A 24,436-nucleotide genomic window follows, 5' to 3' on the forward strand; every position below is an offset into this window, starting at 1 on the left:
TATGAGCCCATATGTTTTAGAAAGACTCAAAAACCTCGGACTGTTCCTCTAATAATTTTTATATTTGATTAAATTCTTTGCCGCACACGTTAACTAAAGTTTCGCCCAAAATCTTTCTGAAGAACCACTATTCTCGATTAAATAATTAACATTTTCTCCCTTCATGTCTGATGATTCGATATGCTGTAGGAAGTCCCTAATGCCTTAAAGAGTCTCTAAACACCCAGCAATTTTCCTGTGATAGATCTTCTAATATATTAATGTCCTTTACAGCACACGTTATTGAATACCACACACAATCTTTTGAGAAAACATCATTATCCTCTTTGGAATATTGAACCAATTGTCCCTTTACATCTTATGAGCGTTTATGACGCATAACATTGCAAAACACAACATTACAATTTGGGGAAAAATTACTTTGAATTAAACGGAGTTAACAAGATAACACAGCCATACGATGTAGACTTGAATATCTAATTTCCCCCTGGGCTTCCGGAATTTTATTTCAGTTAGTCAATTGTTGTAATGAATGCAGTTTTTCTCTCTGTCTAGATTCATAAAAAAGTTATCTGTCCAGGTGTTACTTTTAAAGGGTACAGAGTTGCTCGAGTTTAATTTGGTTGTCTGAATCGAGGCCCCCTTCCACAAAGCTTGTTTCCAAACAAACACAATTTCCTCCACCATGCATCATTACCCACTGATGAGTCTGGAGGCCTTTAATCCTTCTACGGGCAACGTCAAAACCATTTGCTGCGAACACGCCACGTCTCAAATACACAGGCAGTCAGGCCGTAATGTTACCTAGAGCCGTAAGCTTCAGACAACATGTCAGGTGCACAGAGGCTGTAATAAATGACGTTCAAATACCAAGCACAAATGTGTACACAAACTCGTAGTAACGGGAATACGTTTTAAAACTCTGTTGGTTATTTACGGATTAAAAGTTTTTGAGGTGTGAACAGATGAGAGGTTAATTGATCGATAGAAAGCCAGCAGGTCCTTTACTTAGCATTAAGTTCAGACAAAAGTTTGTTTTCAAGTAACCAGCAGTTTTAATATGATGTGTCTCAAATGAAATACACCACAGAATTTACAACCCTATGGCCCCATAATTTAATCCTCAGCAAAGTAATAAGCCTACAGATCTGAAGAATATTGGTTCAGTATTAAATAATGTAAATTACTGCAGATTCAAGGGGATTCCCTGGTATCGGAATTTCGTCCTAAAAGAGTTCTTTAACATTCTGAGCTCGGTACATTTCTGTGAATTAGAATGCAACCCTACTTTCACATAGTCCAAGCGAGAATCACTCCTGTAACGGTTTCGGTACCATCAGTGGATTGCATAGTCGTAGCTACGTGAGCACAAGGATGGCCACGACACAGTATGTCCCAGATCCCACTCCTGCTCCATAGCAACTGGTATCTCTCAGGATCAATTACTAGACCGCTAAGCCGTTACACATAGTTCATGAAATAGCCAGGCGACTACTCAGAATGAGGAGAAAGGTAGATAGATAGCTAGATAGATAGATGGATAGATCGGTAGGTAGATATGTAAAGCCTTCATTGTCCGGGTGATGTAAGGACGCCTGGCCCTCTCTTAACAATAGTGTTATTGGATTTACGTTCCGATAACTACTTTTACGGTTTTCGGAGACGCCGATGTGCCGGAATTTTGTCCCGCTGGAGTTCTTTTACGTGCCAGTAACTCTACCGACACGAGGCTGGTGTATTTGAGCACCTTCAAATACCACCGGACTGAGCGAGGATCGAACCTGTCAAGTTGGAGTCAGAAGGCCAGCGCCTCAACCGTCTGAGCCACTCAGCCCCGGTAGCCCTCTCTTACGCTAAAGACTAACTTAGAAATGAACTATTAATAGATGGATAAAGCTGTACGCATAAAGCGACTGCGGTGATGGGTCATGTGAGGCGAATGGAGACGTACGGGTTACAGCGAGAATATTGGATGCAGAGAAGGAGGGTAAGAGAATGATGATGATGATTATGATGCTTGTTGTTTAAAGTGGCCTAACATCTAGGTCATCGGCCCCTTTAGAGGGTAAGAGAAGCATAGTGAGACCAAGAGTACGATGGTTAGACTAGACGCGGTTTTGAAGTATGTAATGATAAGGGGTGTGGTACTCGACGAGATCACAGATCTTTATGTGTATGTATGTATGTATGTATGTATGTATGTGTATGTATGTATGTATGTATGTATGTATGTATGTATAGACACATCTATGTAAACATTTAGACAGAGCCACCGCTTTCAAGCGGGAAATGTTTCCTTATAAGTGTATAGGCCGACTAGGTTTTTCATTCTATATAAATTGTATGTTATTACTATTTATTTTAAATTATGTTTTCAAAGTAACGTAATATAACGAATTATTTTTTTAGAAGTTGCTTTACGTGTATGTATGTATGTATGTATGTATGTATGTATGTATAGACACATCTATGTAAACATTTAGACAGACGATGGGACAGGAAAGCGCTAGGACTGGAAAGAAAGCAGCCGTGGCCTTAAGGTACAGCCCTAGCATTTGCCTAGTGTGAAAATGGGAAACCACAGAAAATCATCTTCAGGGCTGCCGACAATGGGGTTCGAAGCCACTATCTCCCGAATACTGGATACTGGCTGCACTTAAGCGACTGCAGCTATCGAGCTCGGTATATAACGGATTTAAGGCAACGAAGTTAATATTGATATGCCAGTAAATGATGTTCACATTTGGGATTGCTTGAACGTATTATCTAAAGACAGCCTTTTGCATTGTTTCTTGCTGATAGACTCAGTTCGGTGCTTGACGAGGGGATGGTGAATCCGAGGTGTAAATATTTGTGTGTAGTTAATATGTGTCCAGTATTGATTCAGGAGGCGATTATTAGTGTTGCTTTATGGCGCTGTAAGTTTCTCGATGACATCTCTTCAGGTCAATTTGAAGAATAATCAGCAGACGATGATTTGTGTTGGAGATACTTGGGAATCCTCAGTTTAATGTTATACTTCAGTAGGTGGAAAGTTGTTAATGAATGTATGAGAACTTGATGTATTTTCTATCCCAACGTGAACGTGAAACAATCTTCGAGAAATTAATTTACTCGGTAATCTTCAGCAAATGATGTCCCTAAAAATATTTCGATTCAGAAATCTTTTTAGAATTAAATCAAAATCCTCTAAGCGGCTGAAAAAGGGCATAACTAAAGAATGTACGACTGAACATTACTTATGCAGTATCTGGCATTATAAATTTCATGATGAATTGTTAACGAAGGGCACAATTATTTAATTCGGATATAAACATGTTTGAGTGATCTTGAACAGAACGGTTTGTAACACGCTTTTTCGTTGTAGGATTAAAATGAAGGAGTCAGTTAGCGGGCAATCATACCTCCAGTGTTAGAATTAACAATATAACAACATTTTCCAGTAGATTCCCTTAAAATGGGCCTGATTATTCAACATGTTTCTTGGAGCAGAAAGATGATTCTAGAATTCTCTGACAACAGGGAATAGCCCCAGCCGACATCAAATCATTTAATTAGTCCTATTGCGAAGGTCGCCTCGTTTAACACAGTGTATTACCACAGTCATGTGCGCCAGTAACAGTCAAGCTGCATCGTGGAAGAAAAATAATAAGAAGAATTTCAATCAGTCGTCTTGAATTGCCAATGTGAGATAAACCAAGACTTAAGATGATCCTTCTCCTTGCACAAAATGACGCAGATTCATTATGAAACTGATATGAGTCATTATAATACTTACAAGACTCTTTTCACAGCAGAAAAGACTATGGCTATATTAGTGTTGCTTTATTGGGCTGTACGTTTCTCGATGACATCTCTCCAGCTCCAGATCTGCACTGACGAACTCATTGTCAGTCCAAAACGGCATATGATTTGTCATAGGATTATTGAATGAAAATCTGATTATTGCCTTGCTTCAAACATGAGTTAGATACATCAGGAAAAGCATTCACTGATTGTTAAAGTATTAAAGCACATTTTTATTTATGACGTTGCCGACAGATACCGGTAATCAACTGAACACAGGTTCTAGTGTCAGCCATAGGACACACAGTAATCACCCCAGATGTAATTATGATTGACACTGATTCACACAACAAAGAGCCAATTTTCCGGCTGGCTGTTGATTCATACGACACATATACATCACACGTGTCGTAATAATACACACAATGCCAACGAGACGCTAAGGCTGTACTTTCTGATTAGTGTTGCTTTAAGGCGCTGTAAGTTTCCCGATGACATCTCTCCAGGTGAATTTATACCACTGAGATGCCATACTCTCCCTCGTAAGGAAGCCGCCACATATCTGTCATTTGGACAACAATTTCGCAAACCTCTATCCCTTTCTTCATCTGCTTCATTCATCCTGTAAATGAAGAAAGTAAAGGCTGTTCTTAAAAACAACCAACATAGGAGGGTGGGAGGAAAGTAAAAGAGGTGTGGTGTTAGACGTAAAAATAAGGAGAAGAAACAAAGACTACGCAATCCTTAAAGAACGGCGGGAGGGAGGGGGGCGTGATTACCTGCAGACAGAACACTAAGATAGAGCTAAAGCAGAATGAGGAAAGGTTAATGCGCAAAGAGAAAGAGGAGAGATTTACTCACACGCTTATGTCCGCAGTAAAAAAAGAAAGGAAATACTGCTATAGAAACCGAAGTGTACCGAAATGTTTACCACTTTCAGAATAACAGTTAAGGCAATTATGCTAAAGGATGGAAATATTCAGATATTATCTTGAAACATCGCTATCATTACTACATCGAAGATAAAATGCAACAGAACTGAGCTCTTGAGCAAGATGAAGTTTCAGAATCTCATCATAAGGGAGGAATCTAAGTTAGTGTACATTCATTACTTAAATTAGTTGAACATTTCCATAATAATGGTATGTGTTATTCTCTAAATATTTTCCCCTTACTATTGGCGTATACACAATACATTTTATTCTTAGTTTCTCGGGAATATTATTACAAATTTTTAATCCAACTGTCAACTGAGAGGTGATGAAAACTATCACCATTTCCTCATATAGGACAGAAACTTTTAAGAATAATCAGCAAATATAAGTATCACTATTTACAACGGAAATCGGTACTAAATTATTACTGGAAGTGTTTCAGGATGGTAATTATAATTAGATTCGTATTAAACATGACCTGGGTACTCAATCAATCTCCGAAAAAAGTAACTGCACCGTACACATCAAGGAATACGTTACGATTCACTACCTTAAATTGTTGATGAAATCCAATTAGTGTGCAGAGACGATTAGTCTTACCTAAGACATAAAATGAAATAAAGAGGCACCATTAAGGAATATTTGATGTCAATAGACAGCAAATGAAGGTGCAAGATGAATAACAACCTTATACTTAGTAGTATGGTGCATGGTGTATTATTCCTACCACACCTATTCACTCTGAACAGAAATTATAGTAAGGTATTGTAAGCTCGTACACTATACATAATATGTTAGATATAAATTCTTCCAATTAAAAGTTTTGAAGAAATATTTCTACAAGTAGGAAAATCATGGTAGTTCTTATTTTCTTCATGGAATCAGTCTTCGTAGTCTTGCAGCCGAAACGAAGACTGTGTGACATGCATGTCATATTATTACGGACTAGGAACGAACAATAAACACCGTAGGTGTAAAATTATAAGTTTACATTGATCTTAAGGGAAGAAAATAAATATTACATTATTTAATATTAAAAGAGATTCTAGAGAATATTTTTAAACTACTGTGCAGACTTGCACCGAATGAAATCAGTCACTGTAACATCGAACGTACACCTACGAGAATTAAACATTAGGTAGGTAAGGGTTATTCTACCCGAAGGCAGGTCCGAACCTCCGCAGAGGTGTTCCTGAGCCGGAGTTTACGTGCGGTAGGGTGGCAAGTTCCTTTCCGCTCCTCCATTCCCTTACCCCCCACCAACAGCGCGTGACAATCCATCCAACTCCTGACCATGCTCAATGTTGTTTAACTTCGGAGATCTCACGGGATCCGGTGTTTCAACACGGGTACGGCCGTTGGCAGAATTAAATATTGCACAGTTGAAAAAACTTTAAGAAGAGAGAAAATGTGTGAGTGAATTTGGTCGAGAACTCTCATGGATGAAATAACTGCTTTAAAATCAATTTACTCATCTTACGTGGAATATGGCCCAGTCAGTATTCGTATCCACGCTAGATAAGCAAATTATATATTCACACATGTCCTGTGACCTTGATTTCCATCCTCCTGTCAAATGTATCTTGCTGATATCGGAGTACTAATACAAAATTGAGGATAATTTGAATCAATGAGAAGTTTATTCTGAGGGATTTACGAACAGTCAAGGAAAAACTTGCAGGTATTTCAAATATCAGTCGGTGCACATTTTAGCCTAATAAGTCATTGGCCAGTCATTCCTAGGTCCTTGTTTTTATAAGATTTTTCTAACAATATGAATTTTTATTTCTCTAGGAAGATCGTGAATACTGACCATAAGAAGTATAAAAAATATAAACTGAAAAAAGGACCTGAATAGGTCCTGTGTACTAAACATAACTGACCAACTTGAAAATTTATCTCTGAAGTCACGAACTATTCCCCTCTGCGTATGTCTCCAATAATTATTCACAGTTTTAAACATTCTAAATAAAGTGAAGAATTGCAACAATATTAAAATTTTGTGAAACACTTTTCAGAATGTTTATGATATTTCTCTCGTAATTTCGTGGGTATACTCGTATTTTCGACTTGAAACTAATCTGAATTTATCAAATCATTCGTGTTTTATGTCACGTGGAGAAAGTAAAAGTAAAACACAGTATTATGTAAGACAAAAAATATAGTTTTCCTCGTCTCATGTACACTCAACCGCACAAAAATTGGCCGGTAAAGAAAAGATACATTCTTACAAACGTGAGGATGTTCGTAAACTTTGAATAGCCGCAATCCTAACATATGCATAATATGTTCAACTTATTTTAAACAAGAGGCTTTTGAAAGAAAGTAATCTTCTGCGATGGCCAATTTTTGTGCTGTTGAGCGAACATATTGAAGCAGGATACATATACTTGGATTATTTTGGGCTACTTAATATTCTTGCTGATATACTTATCAATTTTAGACTGATAATCACGTTTCGAACGTGTTGACTATCTTAGACATAATCTCATTTTTAACGTATGGAATATATTAACAATATTGTTCATATCTCAGAAAGAAACCGTGTTCCAGATTTAATTGGCAAACGCGGAACAACTTCATTACACAGCCTAAATGAATTTACATGTACCAACTGCGGCTGGGAGTTCAGAAGGAGTAGTGCGCATAGTTGCGATATGAGTGCTGCTTTAACTAACAGTATAATTTCAATATTTTTTTCAAATATTCTATTCGAGTAAGTATGTTCCAAACAACATATATATTGCTTTTCCTTTTTAAAATCGTCCTTAAGGCTATAAACTCCGCGTCTGGTTCGTGATATTTCACAGAAAATAATCTTAACTAGCGATGGTACAATAATAATGGTACACGGTAATACTATAATTTGGTAACATTCATTTATACATGTTACATTCGAAAGATGTTCATCTTGGGACGTAAAGCAAATTATAAAGGTATTCATCTTGACAACGAGTGAGTATATGTTTGTATAGAATATTCCAAAGACGCCTAAATAAAATCGACATCACTGAGTGCTGTGAGGATCATGTTTAAAAAAAGAAGTGTTAAACATCCTCACAATCATGCCTCGCTGCTGCGGAAACTGTTCAACAGAGAACAAACATCCTGAGATCAATACAGACTTGCAATGTGTTGGATAGCCACGAGTTCTTCTTATTATATTAAAATAATATAGGGTATTTTTTCATATTTTTGTCATGGAAGGGAGAGCAGTGTCAGCTCTATTTTAAATCAACATCAAATGGAAATTACGTGCATTCACTAAGAGATGACAGCTTTCTTTAACTGTATTTCTTCATGAATACAACTCTGTCTGTATGGAACCAAAAAATAAAGAGCAACCCTGGCATCTTACGTCAAAAAGTTGTAAAGCTGTTTTTTGTTTATCGTATGCAATGGAACAAATGAATCTTTGAAACAACACTCACCTCTCAGTGTCACAGAAGCTTCTTTAGAATTAATGCGGCACCTGCAAGAGGAGAATGATAAGAGTATCAGAACACTGACAGACAGGTGAACAAGAACAGACAGGGTCATAAGGAAGGTAAGGGGTTGCTAGAGACTATGTGTGATGGCGAGAAGGCAATATACTACACGCGGGAACACACAACTTTATGTCGGGCTTAGTGAATATAGCCTGCACGAGAGAGGAACAGATAAATGAAGACAAGTAGAAAAAAAATGGCTCGTAGGGATGGGGAAACGTAGAAAGGAGAGGAAATATAAAGAAACTGTTATAAAAGACTAAAGAAAAGAGGGAAAGAAATTCAGAAAGGGAACCTGCATACGAAGTATAAAGGAAAGGAAATGGAAAAGAAATATTAAAAAGTACACAGTATACAGTAGTACTAAAGGAACATTCCTCCCAAAATGAAAGAGAACAAGGCAACGGAAAAGAGGGACGGAATGAATTACATGAATGCAGAATCGAACTGGACAAAAAGGGGAATATGTGGCATAGAAATGGATTCCACGGATACAGAGACAGAACGCACTGTGTATAGACTAGAATAGTACACGGCATATCGAACTCACAGAGAATTACCAGACCTTCTGGAGCCAGAGAGTGATTCGATCAAAAACGTTTTCCTAGTAATGAACTGCTCTTACTGTAACAGGGTCATCTTTCATTTTCTGTCAGTCAAGTCATGGACTCTCGGAAGGTGACTGACTCAAGAAAGAGAACTCCTTTCGATGTATCTGACGGCATAGGTTAAGAGTTAGATTATATCCTAAAGGCCAAAGAACATACCTCATAATAAAAAGTTCACGGCACACACCTTCTAAGGCTAAAATTCCACCGGGCGAGTTGGCTGTGCGGTTAGGGGGCGCGCAGTAGTGAGCATGCATCCGGGAGATAGTGGGTTGGAGCCCCATTGTCGGCAGCCCTCAAGATGGTTTTCCGTGGTTTCCCATTTTCACACCAGGAAAATACTGGGGCTGTACCTTATTTAAGACCACGGCCGATTCCCTCCCACTCCTAGGCCTTTCCTATCCCATCGTCGCCATAAGACCTATCTCTGTCGGTGCGACGTAAAGTAAGTTGTAAAATAATTGCTAAAATTCCGTCAACAACACAAAACTTCATATAAATGCATGCTTAGTTTCACTTACTTAAACTATATCGACGGTGTAGAATATAAACGTTCTTCGTCATATTGTAATATTCTTAAATTACGATGTAAATATTCACACTATTTTGCTGAATCAGTTGCATAAACATCCATTGCCAGTCTCTCTCCCAATACTTCCCCATATATCATTATATTTCTAACTCGTATGTCATAGTATGCATTTTAAAACTGGTGTATCCTGTCTCCTATAAAGTCGACAATTTTGACACAGGAGGTTCGCATTCTGCACCATCGATATGCAAGACATCGTTGTTCACTTTTGCAAATGGCTTTAAAATCACCAATTATAAATGCAACCAGAGAATGGATAACAGTTGCTATTGTTATATTCTCTTACTAATCATACTTGCAACATTAGACATTTTGGCCCGAATACAGAGCCGTGTAAGGGAAGTGCTTTCGTACAGAACACCATAGATCACAGGTATGAGATCATTACATAACCTTTGCTTTTCTTTGATTCGATCTCATTTTATATATCTTCCTGGAAGAATATACAGTACATAGTTGGATCCTGAACAGTTAGCAGCTGTTTGAGTATCGTAATCCCCATGTCATGTACGTTCATTGCACCGCACTCAGTTAACCAAAAATTATCAAAATAATGGGTTTGTCAGATGCAATGAGCATACAAAATGGACTTTGAAAGAAGATATAACGGTCTTATAGTCAAGTTCCTTTTATACATTTCTTAGATGGTCTTCAAAATACATTACAACAAATACATGATGGTCTGGATTTACTACACATAGTTTCAGCTATACAGGCCAGTAAAGAATTTCTATTAAGTAGAGTTGAGAATGTTTAACTTACAAAATTTGGTTTTCGGTGCACGTGGATAAACCTGTGACCGGCGGTCGGTATCGTGGTGAACATGCTGCTTGAAAGTTCCCCGTTCAGTTCCTTTTGTTTTGTTTTTTTATTTTAGGGGCCGATGATCTAGATGTTAGGCCCCTTTAAACAACAAGCAACCTCATCATCATCATCATCATTATTTTTTGATTTGTGTGATCACAGTGAGTCACTACTCGGCAGTGCGTCGAGCCGTAGCTAAATGGTTTGAGGAACATAATTCAGACTTCAGAGTATTGATTAGCATCCGAACTCGCGACATCAGCCCATACGGGACTTGTATGGCTTCAAAGGAACACATACGAGACGTCTGGATATACCACTCACCTCAATGCTTACAGTGTTGACAATGTTACACACAGTCTGTTTGGACTTAACTCCTACAACTTATTGAATCATGCTGTGTCGCAAAACAACTGAAAGTTAGGCATGAGAATGAACTGCAAGATATTGGACTGTTCGTAAAGAATACTTCCTTGAACGAAAATGAAACCGAGTTTATACGTTGAAGTGGGATCCCATGTAATCCCATGTTTTCCAAGAGTTTTTTCCATCCCTCTGATAATTTCAAATTAAAGCCAAGGAAGCTAGCTAGGAAGCTGAAAAGTCACTCACTGCACCTTACAACGTTGAAATCACTGAATGCCTTCCTGTTGAAATAATTCTGCCGAGCTCAAGTCGATTGATACGACACCCAATTTGCAGATAACATTATCTTTCGAACTGTTTCTAAGACCTCTGTGTTTTAAATACCTATGACAATGCGCTCATCCCTTTCAGGATTGAATGTTGTTTTTTCTTTTTTTCTTTTTTTTTTTGCTAGTTGCTTTACGTTGCACCGACGATGGGATAGGAAAGGCATAGGAGTTGGAAGGAAGCGGCCGTGGCCTTAATTAAGGTCCAGCCCCAGCATTTTCCTGGTGTGAAAATGGGAAACCATATAAAACCATCTTCAGGGCTGCCGGCAGTGGGATTCGAACCCACTATCTCCCGCATGCAAGCTCACAGCCGCGTGCCCCTGACCGCACGGCCAACTCACCCGGTTTGAATGTTTCTACAATGAGACCTGCCCGACTCAGTTTCTACAATTACGGTAAGAAAAAGTGTTGTACTAGGATGAATGTTCAAAATAACAGGCAGATCTGATGTATTTATGTTGTTACGTTGGCTACCAAGTGAGAAAATATGGCTTGATATATTCGGTTGTCATGATATGGTAAAGCGGGCGAGTTGGCCGTGCGCGTAGAGGCGCGCGGCTGTGAGCTTGCATCCGGGAGATAGTGGGTTCGAATCCCACTGTCGGCAGCCCTGAAGATGGTTTTTCCGTGGTTTCCCATTTTCACACCAGGCAAATGCTGGGGCTGTACCTTAATTAAGGCCACGGCCACTTCCTTCCAACTCCTAGGCCATTCCTATCCCATCGTCGCCAAAAGACCTATCTGTGTCGGTGCGACGTAAAGCCCCTAGCAAAAAATGATATGCCAATAATAAGGTTGGTGGAAGAGACTGAAATAATTGACTGATGAGAGTTTGGTTTACCTTCGACTACTCCCGAGTGCCCATTCCTCAGGCAAGTAGTTGGTGTCACCCAAATTTTGGCTCCTAAGGAAAAGACCTTACAATTTCTATCCCATTACTACTAAGGCTAATGTTTACAGTTATTGTCTAACAGTTGTGTTGCATTCTGGGTTCCGAGGCATACTGTGAATAGATCCTGCTCGCTGGTGCATCATCATGCAGTAATCTAATGATAATGCTATTGCTTTTACGCCCTACTAACAACTTCTACGGTTGCCGGAGACGCTGAGGTGTTAGAATTTCTCCTCACATGGGTTCTTTTAGGTTCCAATAAATCTATCGACATGAGGTTAGCGCTTTTAAGCACCTTCAAATACAACTGGACTAAGTCGGGGTCGAACGCATCTACTTGAGGTCAGATGGCCATCTCTTTAACATCTGAGCTATTCAGTCCGGCTTGTAGTAATCTTTTGATTCACATGTTGGCAGTATTTTTTCGTAAATTGCGAGGATACGGATAATTGCCAAAGTTCATAATGTTTTCGTGAAATCAGTACTGGTACGTTTCGAAGTGTAATTGGTTAAAAATATAACGTATTCCTTTAGAATTGCAATGCTATTAGGATACCAGGTGAGTAGAAAAACTGCGCAAGAGTAACGTGTTGTATAATCTAGTAGGTGTAGGATTCCATCTTTAGTTTCATGAATAGCGTACTCAGGTAAGCGAATCTCTATTATTAGGCTACTACTTGCATTTTCGTCAGGTTTGGTGTTTTCATGATATACTACTCACGTTGAAAATAATGATGGATCTCACTTAGGTCAGCCATACTTAAGTTTAGGGACCTATTTCATTCGATTTCGACTCTAGTCAACTACCACACCAAGATTAGCCACTCAGGTTGGGAAGAAGGAAATTCAACAAGACAGGGCAGACCAACACAAAATGCAACAATATGCCGTAAGGTGATGGCTGATACTATTCCATGTCCTCCTACGTTGTTGATTACAGTTGCAATGATTGAAAACTAAGGACATTTGGTGTAAGTGTAGTATTGTCTGAAGTCATCTGCAGTTGAAGTAACGTTTATTGGGTTAAAGTATAACATGATAGGCAAGCCGGCATAAGCTCCGCTCTAAGGACAATAATGACCTTTGGTGGCCGTAGAGAGATATTCGACCAATCAGATATCTTTTGCATACAAAGCGGAGGTAAGGTCTCTCTGTGCCACCGGTCTACAGTTAAAGGCGCTGTGGTGATATTTAACTGTTAGGGTTTTATGTCATTATTTGTGAACCAAACTGTTGAGGCCTTGGGAACATGTTACAAGTGAAGTGTAGAACGATGTTTTTGAAGACAACATTGTAGCTGTACCAGAAACCAGCGAAAATACTGTATTCGATTGGAAAAACAACATCCGGGTAGCTTACATGGGCAATAGGTATGGAGCAGCGGCATAGTGCGAACAGGCTGTTTAAACTATGTCTCCCATAATACAAAGTGAGTCAGTAGTTTATGCTTCAAATGTCCAGACTATACCTGGATCTCTCTTCGAATAGCAGTATTGATCGCTACTGGGAACTCACGCAATAAGTTTACTACAACTCAATTCCATTAACTAACTAAGCTTATTCTGCTTCCTCTCGACCTTAATCCCAATTTACTGGGGTAGTAGTGTAGTGTGAGTGTGTAAATGAAGAGAAGCGTATTGAGGCGAACACAAACACCCAGTCCCCGAACCATAGGAACTAACCATATGTAGTTAAAATTCCCGGCCCGCCCGGAAATCGAATCCGGGCGCCTCTAAACGGAAGGCCAGTACGCTGACGGTAGGTTCGAATCCCAACGTCAGCAGCTCTGAAGATGGGTTTACTGCAGTTTCCCATTTTAACACCAAAAAAAAAAAGAAACGACGGCACTTAACGCCCTTGAAAGGGCCTTGGCCTGCCCAGCGACCGCTGCTCAGCCCGAAGGCCTGCAGATTACGAGGGGTCGTATGGTCAGCACGACGCTTCCTCTCGGCCGTTATTCTGGGCTTTCGAGACCGAGCCTGCCATCTCACCGTCAGATAGCTCCTCAATTCTAATCATGCAGGCTGAATGGACCTCGAATCAGCCCTCAGGCTGAGAGAAAAATCCCTGGCCTGGCCGGGAATCGAACCCGGGACCTCCGGGCGAGAGGCAGACACGCTACCCCTACACCACGGGGCCGGCATTTTAACGCCGAGCGGCACCATAATTAAGCTACGGTCACTACCTTCCCAATCCTAGCCCTCTCTCATCCTCGCGTCACAGATAATCTTCGATGTATTCGCGCGACATTGAGCCTCAAGAAAAAATATTTTGAAATGGTTTATAAATTAGTCGCTTTTTCTTCGTGATCAACCTTACTTTTCTCTGACGGCAAATATTTTGATGCTTTTTACCTCTTTCAATTAAGTTCATCAATCAAAAAATATGCACATACATTCGTTCATACATAAATCCTCCTTCCCTATACCCCGTTACCTCTTAAAAAGCGTTTCGTTTGAATGTGTATGTATTTGCGTTTACTTGGAGCTGCTACTGTGAAATGGAAATGGAGAGAGCGAATGGGCCGGGGTAGTTAGCTCCTCGTCTCTTCTCTCTCTCCCGGCAGGCCACAATATTTCAAAGAGATTCACGGCTCAGCGAAGCTCACTGGAATGATACGATTATTCCCACACGCGGGCGGGCTGCTGGCTTGGGCCGGCCGGAGGCTAGACCGGCGCGAAGAGCACTACTAGATAATGCACTAGGGCATGGAGTTCACTTGAAGCGAATTGTGTTCTCTTCAAGGGGGTGGGGGGGATGTGCCAATAGGAGCAACATTCAGTGATAGGGCGAGGTCCTCCATACTCGTGAATATTGCTAATTAGCAATTCGCTTGTACGAACTAATTAATGTTCGTTACAGACGCATACTGTTAAAGCAATTCCACTCCGGCTATTGAGATTTACAAATCATAGATGGTGAAAGGAAGCTTGCAGAGAAACCTTACTGGCCGGAAGATGGAGAATAGCAAGCTCATTTACGTTGACCAGCAGTACTGCGTGGTGAGTAGTTACGAAATTGAGATGTGGTACCTCAGGCAATATAGGAGAGCAGTATTATCATTCCTAAATATTAGAGTAGCTTCTCTTAGAACATAAGGAAGAACACACGAGCGAATGGAAGCAAAATCTTGTCCAGGAGCCGGTGCTTCTCTTAGTCACAGCTGAAATAGAAGAAAATTATTGATATCAGTTGTAGAACTATGAAACTAGTGTGGGCTGTCTGACCGTAGCGCACTTGATTCGTTCGAAACAACATGGGCTCCATTCCCTGTCAGCAAAGCGAGCTATTTCAAAATAAGTGTGGTGGTGGTGGTAGTGGTGGTTGTGATTACCATTTCATGACGAAGTACAACTCGGCAACTGCGATCTATTTTAAAGGCACATAAGCATGGGATTCACCAAGGATATGACAGGAATCAGTACCAGGCTAACTCCAGGGGTCAGAGTCACCCGAGCGCGTAGCTGAAAAATCCCACTTCGTGTCGAGGTTCAGAAAGAGGAAGCTTTTACCTTTCTCTCCTTGAGAGGATGTTTTTAATAGATCGACTAGTACTAATATACGAAGGCAGAGAGACACAAATAAATGCAGACTTCTAAATTAAACTACTAGAGATGTGATAGTAATTGTTAGAGTAAATAATAATAATAATAATAATAATAATAATAATAATAATAATAATAATAATAATAATAATAATGAAGGTTCGGATGTTAAGGAAAAGTCATATTTCCTTCCTGAGCTCTCTATACCCAAAATCTGAAAATTAACTGTGAATGATGGGTCCCTGCCCTGTTTAAAGCAATTGTATGTTGCATATAAATGCATACTGCGGCCATTTTTAATGTTTTGGTCATATTTTGGTAATTTTAGTAATATAAGGTCACATTTGCTTATATTTTCAGCATTTCTGTTTAAACAGAGCATCATTTTTATCATGGTACATGTTATTTGCGTAATAGTTTCTAATAAAGGACATCAAAATACTGTAGTATGTGTATTTTTCTTTCTCTTTCCGGAAGAGACAGGTAGCACATTAAGAAGACGTGATGCCGAGAACGTGATGCTGTACGAACGTACGCCGACTTATACCAAAAATCATGTTAATATATATATATATTTTTTTTTTTGGTCCTTCCTTAGGAGAACAGATTGAGAACTGTGCCTTAGGGCTATGAATGAATGTACGAAATTTTAATGTAGGCCTACCTACAGTAGCTCTGTCAGTTTCATATTAAATGTGTCTGCTATATTATCGCTAATAAATTTTTGGCACCTTCCATGTTAATACATGCTACCTATCCCTAAAATGCTTAAGTCATATTTAACTTTTTAGGTCATATTTAGCTAGTTTTAGGGCATATTCGCTTTCATATTTTATACTTCTTTAGGTCATAAACATCCGAACCCTAATACTAATAGCAAGAAGATAAATTCTAGTACGATGGTGTTATATCTAAGAGTTTCCTGTTTAATATTTAACTTAAAAAACAAAATTATGTTTTAAAGATTACGAGGAATCATGGCAATAACCAAGGCTGCTCCAAAAACCGATTCACCTGTAGATCTTCCATATTATATCTCGTTGCTAACATAATCACAGCGCACTTGGTTCATTGGAAAAAACGCGGACTCCATGTCGTCACCAAAACGAGATATTTTAAGTTAAGAGTTGTTGTTGTTGTTGTTGTGGTGGTGGTGGTGGTGGTATTTTTTGTGTAGTACATGATTTGCTTGTAATCGTTTCTTTCTTTCTTTCTTTCTTTTCTTTCTTTCCTTCTTTTAGAATCTGTTTACCCTCCAGGGTAGGTTTTTCCATCGAACTCAGCGAGGGATCCCACGTCTACCGCCTCAAGTGCAGTGTCCTGGAGTGTGAGACTTTGGGTCGGGGATACAGCTGGGAAGGAGGATCAGTACTTCTCCCAGGCGGCCTTACCTGTTATACTGAGGCCTTGTCGAGGGGACTTGTCGAGGGCTGGGAAGATTGGAAGGGACAGGCAAGGAAGATGGAAAGAAGTGGCCGTGTCCTTAAGTTAGGTACCATCTCGGCATTTGCCTGGAGGAGAAGTGGGAAACCACGGAAAACCACTTCCAGAATGGCTGGGGCGGGGGGATCGAACCCACCTCTAAACAGTTGTCCTCCCGAGGTTGAATGGGACCCCGTTTCAGCCCTCATACCAGTTTTCCAAATTTCGTGGCAGAGGCGGGAATCGAATCCGAGCCTCTGGGGTTGGCAGATAATCACGCTAACCATTACACCACAGAGGCGGACTTGTAATCGATAATCAACATATTACTATAGGAACTGAGGTACTTGTTCATGAATCATCCCTTGACGGTAAACTCTACTTTAAGTCTGCCGTTTATTTCATGACAAAATACAAAATAGGCTATTTTGATAAAACACAGCATCCACAAAATATTTCTCAGCTCATATTTGAAGCTGATTATTAACGAGATATTCGAAGTGATCAACTGATCAACATCGTCACTAACGAGCTGTCAAAACTAGTGTGAAACAAGTCCTCATCTGTATGCTGCCTTATTGAACTAAATGAGTATTATAGTTCTATTTATGGCACTCGAATATTCTACAGTGAACTGTTGATTGCTTTTCGTTTTTCTGAACTTTTACTTTGAAATCGGGTGTCCTGAAGTGTTGCGCCCATATCCCGAGGCAGTTCCAAGGGTGCAATATATGTTTTATGAAACTCAATTAAATTAATTTTTATTTTAGGTAAATTCAGATAAGGTTATACAGTAATGACTGCCCCTTAATGCAGAGAACATTTTCAAGTTGTAAATCCCTCCTTTTGACACCCGTAATCTCATTATTTTGGAAGCTGTGAATCATAGGTTCAGATGTTATTCACTTCATATTTCAAGAGAGAAAATATTTAATATTTATTTTAACTTTCACTTCATATTTTCGCGGTAGTCTTATGTACTTATTCTCAATCTAATACCAAGATAATTTGAAGTAAGTTTCTGAAGTGCGGTATGATTACTGTAGTTACGTCTTCCTTCTGTTGATCTTAGCAGCATACTTTTCTTCGTTGTGCTGTAGGGAGGTTACACGTCCTGAAATCCTACCTAAAATCTTACGTCCGAGTAACATCTTCATATTAGTTCAATGAATCGTCGTTGGACAAGTCATTGATCCAGGGTACTCTGTACGTTAAATAAAGAGAACATAGAGCGTATATTTGAGAAATGTAAAACATTATCACTGCCCAAATTACCCAGTAAAAGTTCATTTTGCTTATGTTTCTTTAGGACTCTTTTTGGTAGGTCATGAGTGCTCTATTAGTTTGTGTATTTGAAGAAAGAAACGTGTTAGCAGTGAAATGACTTTCAGCTGTTGTAACTTACACGTTTGTGTGAGTGGCTGCTTTGATGTAGGCCACTGTGTCAATCACTCTCATGGAACGAGTTGTTTTGATTTGGATCCGACATGGTCTACCTACAATTTTTAGATTGTTTTGATTCGGTTTTCTGGTATGAGCTATCCACAAATCATATTTGAAACAGATCCTGATATAAACCACCAACAACAGGTATATAAGTAACTTTGCTGAAGATTCTCATAAGAATCGTTTTCGAATATACAGGACAATATCACCAACCCGTCAACTTGTGGCTAATTTTGAGCAAGATATTGTTTGTCTGCAGTGGATTTGTTGTACTGATGCTAGTTGTAGGAACGGAGGCAAAAAAACCTGGTATCTCCTTTATATATGGCAGCCAGTAAACTCGTTTCAGCTCAGTCCGATTTTCTGCACGTGCTGGAAAAATAAGGAACGATGAAGATATAAGATTTATCAAACAATACATAGTATTAAGGAAATTTTAATTTCGTGTGGCTATTTCTAGCCGAGTGCAGCACTTGTAAGGCAAACCCTCCGATGAGTGTGGGCAATTACGGAAGTATAAAACGCCTATGTGTTATTAGCAACATAACTATCAGAGGTATTTTATTTAATTTTTTCTAGCGGTTTTATCTCGCTCTGACGCATGTAAGTATTCAGGGACATTGAGATAGAAAAAAGCTAGGCATGAAATGTTGAGTGCATGGCCTTAATTAAGGTACAGCACAGATATCTGAGTGGTTATAAAAGCAAAACTATGGAAAACTACCTTCAAGGCTGCCGACAGGGGGTTGCCAGTACCACCACTTCACCAATGCAAGCCTGCATCTATACGGCTCGTAAATGTATAGCCAACTTGCTCGATAAAAAGTAATGATAAAATAAAGCAGATATTTTCTTTGTTTAACGCAGAATGAATCTCCGAATTAATTTTGTGCAGGCGATCAGCTTAAGCAATGTAAAAACACTACTAAAAATTAATAACAAAATGAAGATCGGATGTGGGGATAAGAGACAAGAAACAGGAATGAATATAATAGTGTCAGAAATGAAATGAAATAAAACTCGCCGAGCAAGTTGACTGAGCGGTTTGGGTCACGTAAATGTGAGCTTGCATTCGGGAATATTAGGTTTGAACCGCACTGCTGGAAGCCTTGAAGATGGTTTTCCATGGTTTCCAATTTTCACAAAAACAGGTGCTGGGGCTGTCGGCCAACCTTAATTAAGGCAATGGCAACTTCCTTCCTAGTCCTACACTTTTCCTATCCCATCGTCGCCATAAGATCGGTCTGTGTCGGTGCGACGTAAAACAGATAGGAATTATATAACAAACCCCCCATGGCACTACAGCCCTTGAAGAACCTTGGCCTATCAAGCGGCCGCTGCTCAGCCCGAAGGCCTGCAGATTACGAGGTATCGTGTGGTCAGCACGACGAATCCTCTCGACCGTTATACTTGTATTTCTAGACCGGGGCCGCTATCTCACCGTCAGATAGCTCCTCAATTCTAATCACGTAGGCTGAGTGGACCTCCAACATGCCCTCAGGTCCAGGTAAAAATCCCTGACCTTGCCGGGGCCTCCGGGTAAGAGGCAGATACGCTACCCCTACACCACGGGGCCGGAAGGAATTGTATACAGCTCAAAAACAATAGAAACCAATATATTTTCCATTACGCATTTTAAAGGATAGTATTCAACGAAATTCTACTTCGTCGGTAGATTTAATGGCACGTAAAATAACTCTTTCAGGACAAAATTCCGGCACCTTGGCGTCTCCAAAAACCGTAATAGTAGTTAGTGAGACGTAGAAACCATTATTATTATTATTATTATTATTATTATTATTATTATTATTATTATTTCAATTCCATTTCCTTCTCGGGAAATGATGACCACTATCATTTTATTCAAGTCAAGTGTTGCTAAACCGCCCACAGGGTTTTAATCCCAGCAATTAAAGTGTTAGTCACATTGAAATAAGGCGCCATAACTTGACTTTAGTGTTTCCCTGGTGTCAGTGGGGAAATTGACAACGTGTGTTCCTTACGACAAAAGCCTACGCATTGTCTCATTATGACACACACTTACCGGATGTGTAACCCATTTTGTAGGAAACCTCAGCTCAGACGCCACGTGTCTTATTACAATGCAGAGAAAGACTCAAAACCCCAAAAGAAGAGACATGTTACCTCTGTGGTGTCGTACGTAGTCTACGCACTGTCTGCATATAATAAGACGCCCTATCAAGTCAGTGTAACAAATGGGGGTTTTCAAGCGAATACAAGAACGGTTTGATGTACCATACTCGTACAAGTGGCTGGGATGTTGTTAGGCTAACATTCTTCTTCTTCTTGTTTCCTAACATTCTTATAATTATCTGAGGTTGGCACTAATGTGGATTACAGTAAGTCGAGCTTTATGGGCGGATGCCTTTCCGGACGCCAACCCTACGTGAAGGGATGCATTCACTATGGCGTGTTTTTGTGGTGGTTGGTGGTGTGGTATGGTGTGGTGTGGTGTGTTGTATATAGACGAAAAGAAGTTTATTAAGACGATTACAAACAACCGGTCTCCAAAAACCGTAATAGTAGTTAGTGAGACGTAGAAACCATTATTATTATTATTATTATTATTATTATTATTATTATTATTATTATTATTATTATTATTTCAATTCCATTTCCTTCTCGGGAAATGATGACCACTATCATTTTATTCAAGTCAAGTGTTGCTAAACCGCCCACAGGGTTTTAATCCCAGCAATTAAAGTGTTAGCAGTGAAAATCTGCAAAGATCCACATAGGTCGAAGCCCCGAACAAATCGCATTTTTTTAAAAAAGTGGAAGACTATGTGGAAGTAAATATCTACAATTACATTTAAGGGCTTAGGTGTGGGGTAACATTTCACTGAACATTTTAACGAATAGAGACGAGATTGAAATTAAGGACAGCAAAATGAGTTTTTGTGTCGTGGAAAAGATCTATTAACAACCCAACAATATTAAACCACAGTGAGCAGAACAATTTCCGGGCAATACTATTTAGAGGTAATAGTACGACTCATTGGCTGAAGGGTCAGCGTTAAGGCCTTCGGTTCAGAGGGTCCCGGGTTCGATTCCCGGCCGGGTCGGAGATTTTAATCGCCTCTGATTAATTCTTCTCCCGCGGGGACTGGGCGTTTGTATTTGTCCCAATACTTCCCTCTACATATTCACACAACACACTACACTACCAACCACCACAGAAACACGAAATAGTGATTACATCCCTCCATATAGGGTTGGCGTCAGGAAGGGTATCCGGTCATAAAACAGGGCCAACTCCACATATGCGACACAGTTCGCACCCGCGAACCCACAGGTGTGGGAAAAGTGGTAGATAAAGAAGAAGACCATTTAGACGTAATGTGTTGGTTTGCAAATAAAATCACTACCGTAACTGCTAAAGGATCAACTACACAGAGAAAGAAGAGTCAGGAACTTACAGGCGGGACCTAAAGGTGAAGGACGGTATTTAATTACGTACTGTGGCTTTCATCAAAACTAAAGACACAGCTTACACTTGCGGTGGGAACAGTCATGCACTTCAGATCTCAACGGGGCACAAAGGTTGAAAACCAACGTAAAGAAAACCTTACTTTACTTCTCTACACTTAGGCCTAAGGAGAAAACAGATGAAACATCAACGGACAGAGGTCTTCGGACATAACTTTGAAAAACAAAGACAGGGTCAAGTTGAACTGGCGAGACGACTGAAGGTAATTTTTTTTAAAAATATGTCCCGACACAGATAGGTCTTATGGCGACGATGGGATAGGAAAGGCCTAGAAATGGGAAGGAAGCGGCCGTGGCCTTAAATAAGGTACAGCCCCAGCATTTTTCTGGTGTGAAAATGGGAAACTACGGAAAACCATCTTCAGGGCTGCCGACAGTGGGGTTCGAACCCACTCACTATCTCCCGATTACTAGATACTGGCCGCACATAAGCGACTGCAGCTATCAAGCTCGGTAAGTATATTTCAACCGGTAACTTCATGTTCATGTGAATGTGTAATTATTCTGATTATAAGAATTGTTATAGAAATGGTCTGTGAAAATTTGAATTTAATTTAGCAATGGTTTCGGCGATAACGTACGTACCATCCCAACGTTTGGATGAGAAAGGGATGGAATACCTGAGGGCAAGATTGAAGAAGGACTGGAACTTGTCTTTCAGAATATAGAGATGGACGGTGGGCAATGGTATGATGATAGCCGGGGTTAAAAGTCAGGTTGCGAGTTTCACAAATAGGAAAAGTCCTTTCGGTTTTAATTACTGTGTTGATGGGGTGAAAGTTCCTTTTGGGGATCATTGTAAGTACCTAGGTGTTAATATAAGAAAAGACCTTCATTGGGGTAATCACATTAATATGATTGTTAATAAAGGGTACAGATCTCTACATATGGTTTTGAGGGTATTTAGGGGTTGTAGTAAGGATGTAAAGGAGAGGGCATATAAGTCTCTGGTAAGAGCCCAACTCGAGTATGGTTCCAGTGTATGGGACCCTCACGAGGATTACTTGATTCAAGAACTGGAAAAAATCCAAAGAGAAGCAGCTCGATTTGTTCTGGGTGATTTCCGACAAAAGAGTAGCGTTACAAAAATGTTGCAAAGTTTGAGCTGGGAAGACTTGGGAAAAAGGAGACGAGCTGCTCGACTAAGTGGTATGTTCCGAGCTGTCAGTGGAGAGATGGCGTGGGAGGACATCAGTAGACGAATAAGTTTGAGTGGTGTCTTTAAAAGTAGGAAAGATCACAATATGGAGATAAAGTTGGAATTCAAGAGGACAAATTGGGGCAAATATTCGTTTATAGGAAGGGGAGTTAGGGATTGGAATAACTTACCAAGGGAAATGTTCAATGATTTTCCAATTTCTTTGCGATCATTTAAGAAAAGGCTAGGAAAACAACATATAGGGAATCTGCCACCTGGGCGACTGCCCTAAATGCAGATCAGCAGTGATTTATTGAACACGTATACAACTTTAATTCTGTACCTCAAAGGGGTACGGCGGGCCTCCTAGTGGGTTACACCCTTTCTCAGGCCAAGGAGATTCGAATCGGTGATAATTATGAGGTACGGAGAAGGTGAGGGAGTGGCGGCCGTAGCCTGTAAAGGGATCTGTCTCGGAATTTGCCTTGGTGCAGCAGAATGGGAAACCACTGAAAACCATTCTGAGCACAACCGACGGTGGGGATCAGTTCCTTCCCGAATGTAGAGCTGCAATGCTAGCCAAAGCTAGCCACAGGTAAGACGAAGGCTACTGTATTCGGTGGATTTATTTTGTAATCAAAATTTGAAATACAAAGAACAATACCTTTATAACATGTGTATTTGTCACAGGTAAGTTACTTAGACTCTAAGAAGTAGCCCTATTGCGGCAGCAGTAGGTGATGGCAAGATATAATTATTTTATGACATTTCTCATTGAAATATTTAATAATGTTGTTGGCTTTACGTCCCACTAACTACTTTTATGACTTTCGGAGACGCCGAGTTGCCGGAATTTAGTCCTGCAGGAGTTCTTTACGTGCCGTTAAATCTACCTACACGAGGCTGACGTATCTGAGTACCTTCAAATACCACTGGACTGAAAATGAAAAATCAAAATGAAAATCCACAGCCTGTTTCCAATTATTCGAACGGGTCAGGAATGGAATGAATGAAGCCCCCATCTAGCGGCGAGGATAGGAATTGTGCCGGCTGCCGAAGCCCGCCGTACTCCTCTGGGAAATGATTAATGAATGACAGATGAAATGAAAAGATGTTGGAGAGTGTTGCTGGAATGATGTATGACAAGGAAAACCGGAGTACCCGGAGGAAAACCTGCCCCGCTTCCGCTTTGCCCAGCACAAATCTCACGTGGAGTGACCGGGATTTGAACCACGGAACCCACCGGTGAGAGACCGGCGCGCTGCCGCCTGAGCCACGGAGGCTCTCACCGCTGGACTAATAGAAATATTTACCAATATTTACATTTATATAAATATTTGCCAATTTTACCCTCGAGACGTTTCCACTGTGATACAATTACAGCTGAAAATAGTACTACATAAAATTAGTGGGAAACTACATAAGGACTGCTCAAGAGGGGAGACAGAACTACTACTAGCACTATTAGTAGTAGTAGTAGTAGCAGCAGTAGAAGGAAGAAGATGATCTAATGGTACAGGCTATAGTAGAGCAGCGAGAGAAAAATATTACTTAACTAAAAATAGGAAGTATCGT

The 24,436-nt window shown here is 40.0% G+C and overlaps 1 protein-coding gene across 1 annotated transcript in view; it reads right to left on the minus strand.

Annotated features, from left to right (window-relative positions):
- The window catches only part of LOC136864018 (discoidin domain-containing receptor 2), a 1,053,752-nt gene that overhangs the window by 821,397 nt on the left and 207,919 nt on the right, over positions 1-24,436 (minus strand). The window contains exon 2 of the mRNA XM_067140517.2: positions 8,153-8,193. The gene's annotated coding sequence lies outside the window, so the exon portion shown is untranslated. The remainder of the gene's footprint in view (positions 1-8,152; positions 8,194-24,436) is intronic.

The sequence above is a fragment of the Anabrus simplex genome, chromosome 2, assembly GCF_040414725.1.
Source record: "Anabrus simplex isolate iqAnaSimp1 chromosome 2, ASM4041472v1, whole genome shotgun sequence".
NCBI classification, from domain to species: domain Eukaryota; kingdom Metazoa; phylum Arthropoda; class Insecta; order Orthoptera; family Tettigoniidae; genus Anabrus; species Anabrus simplex.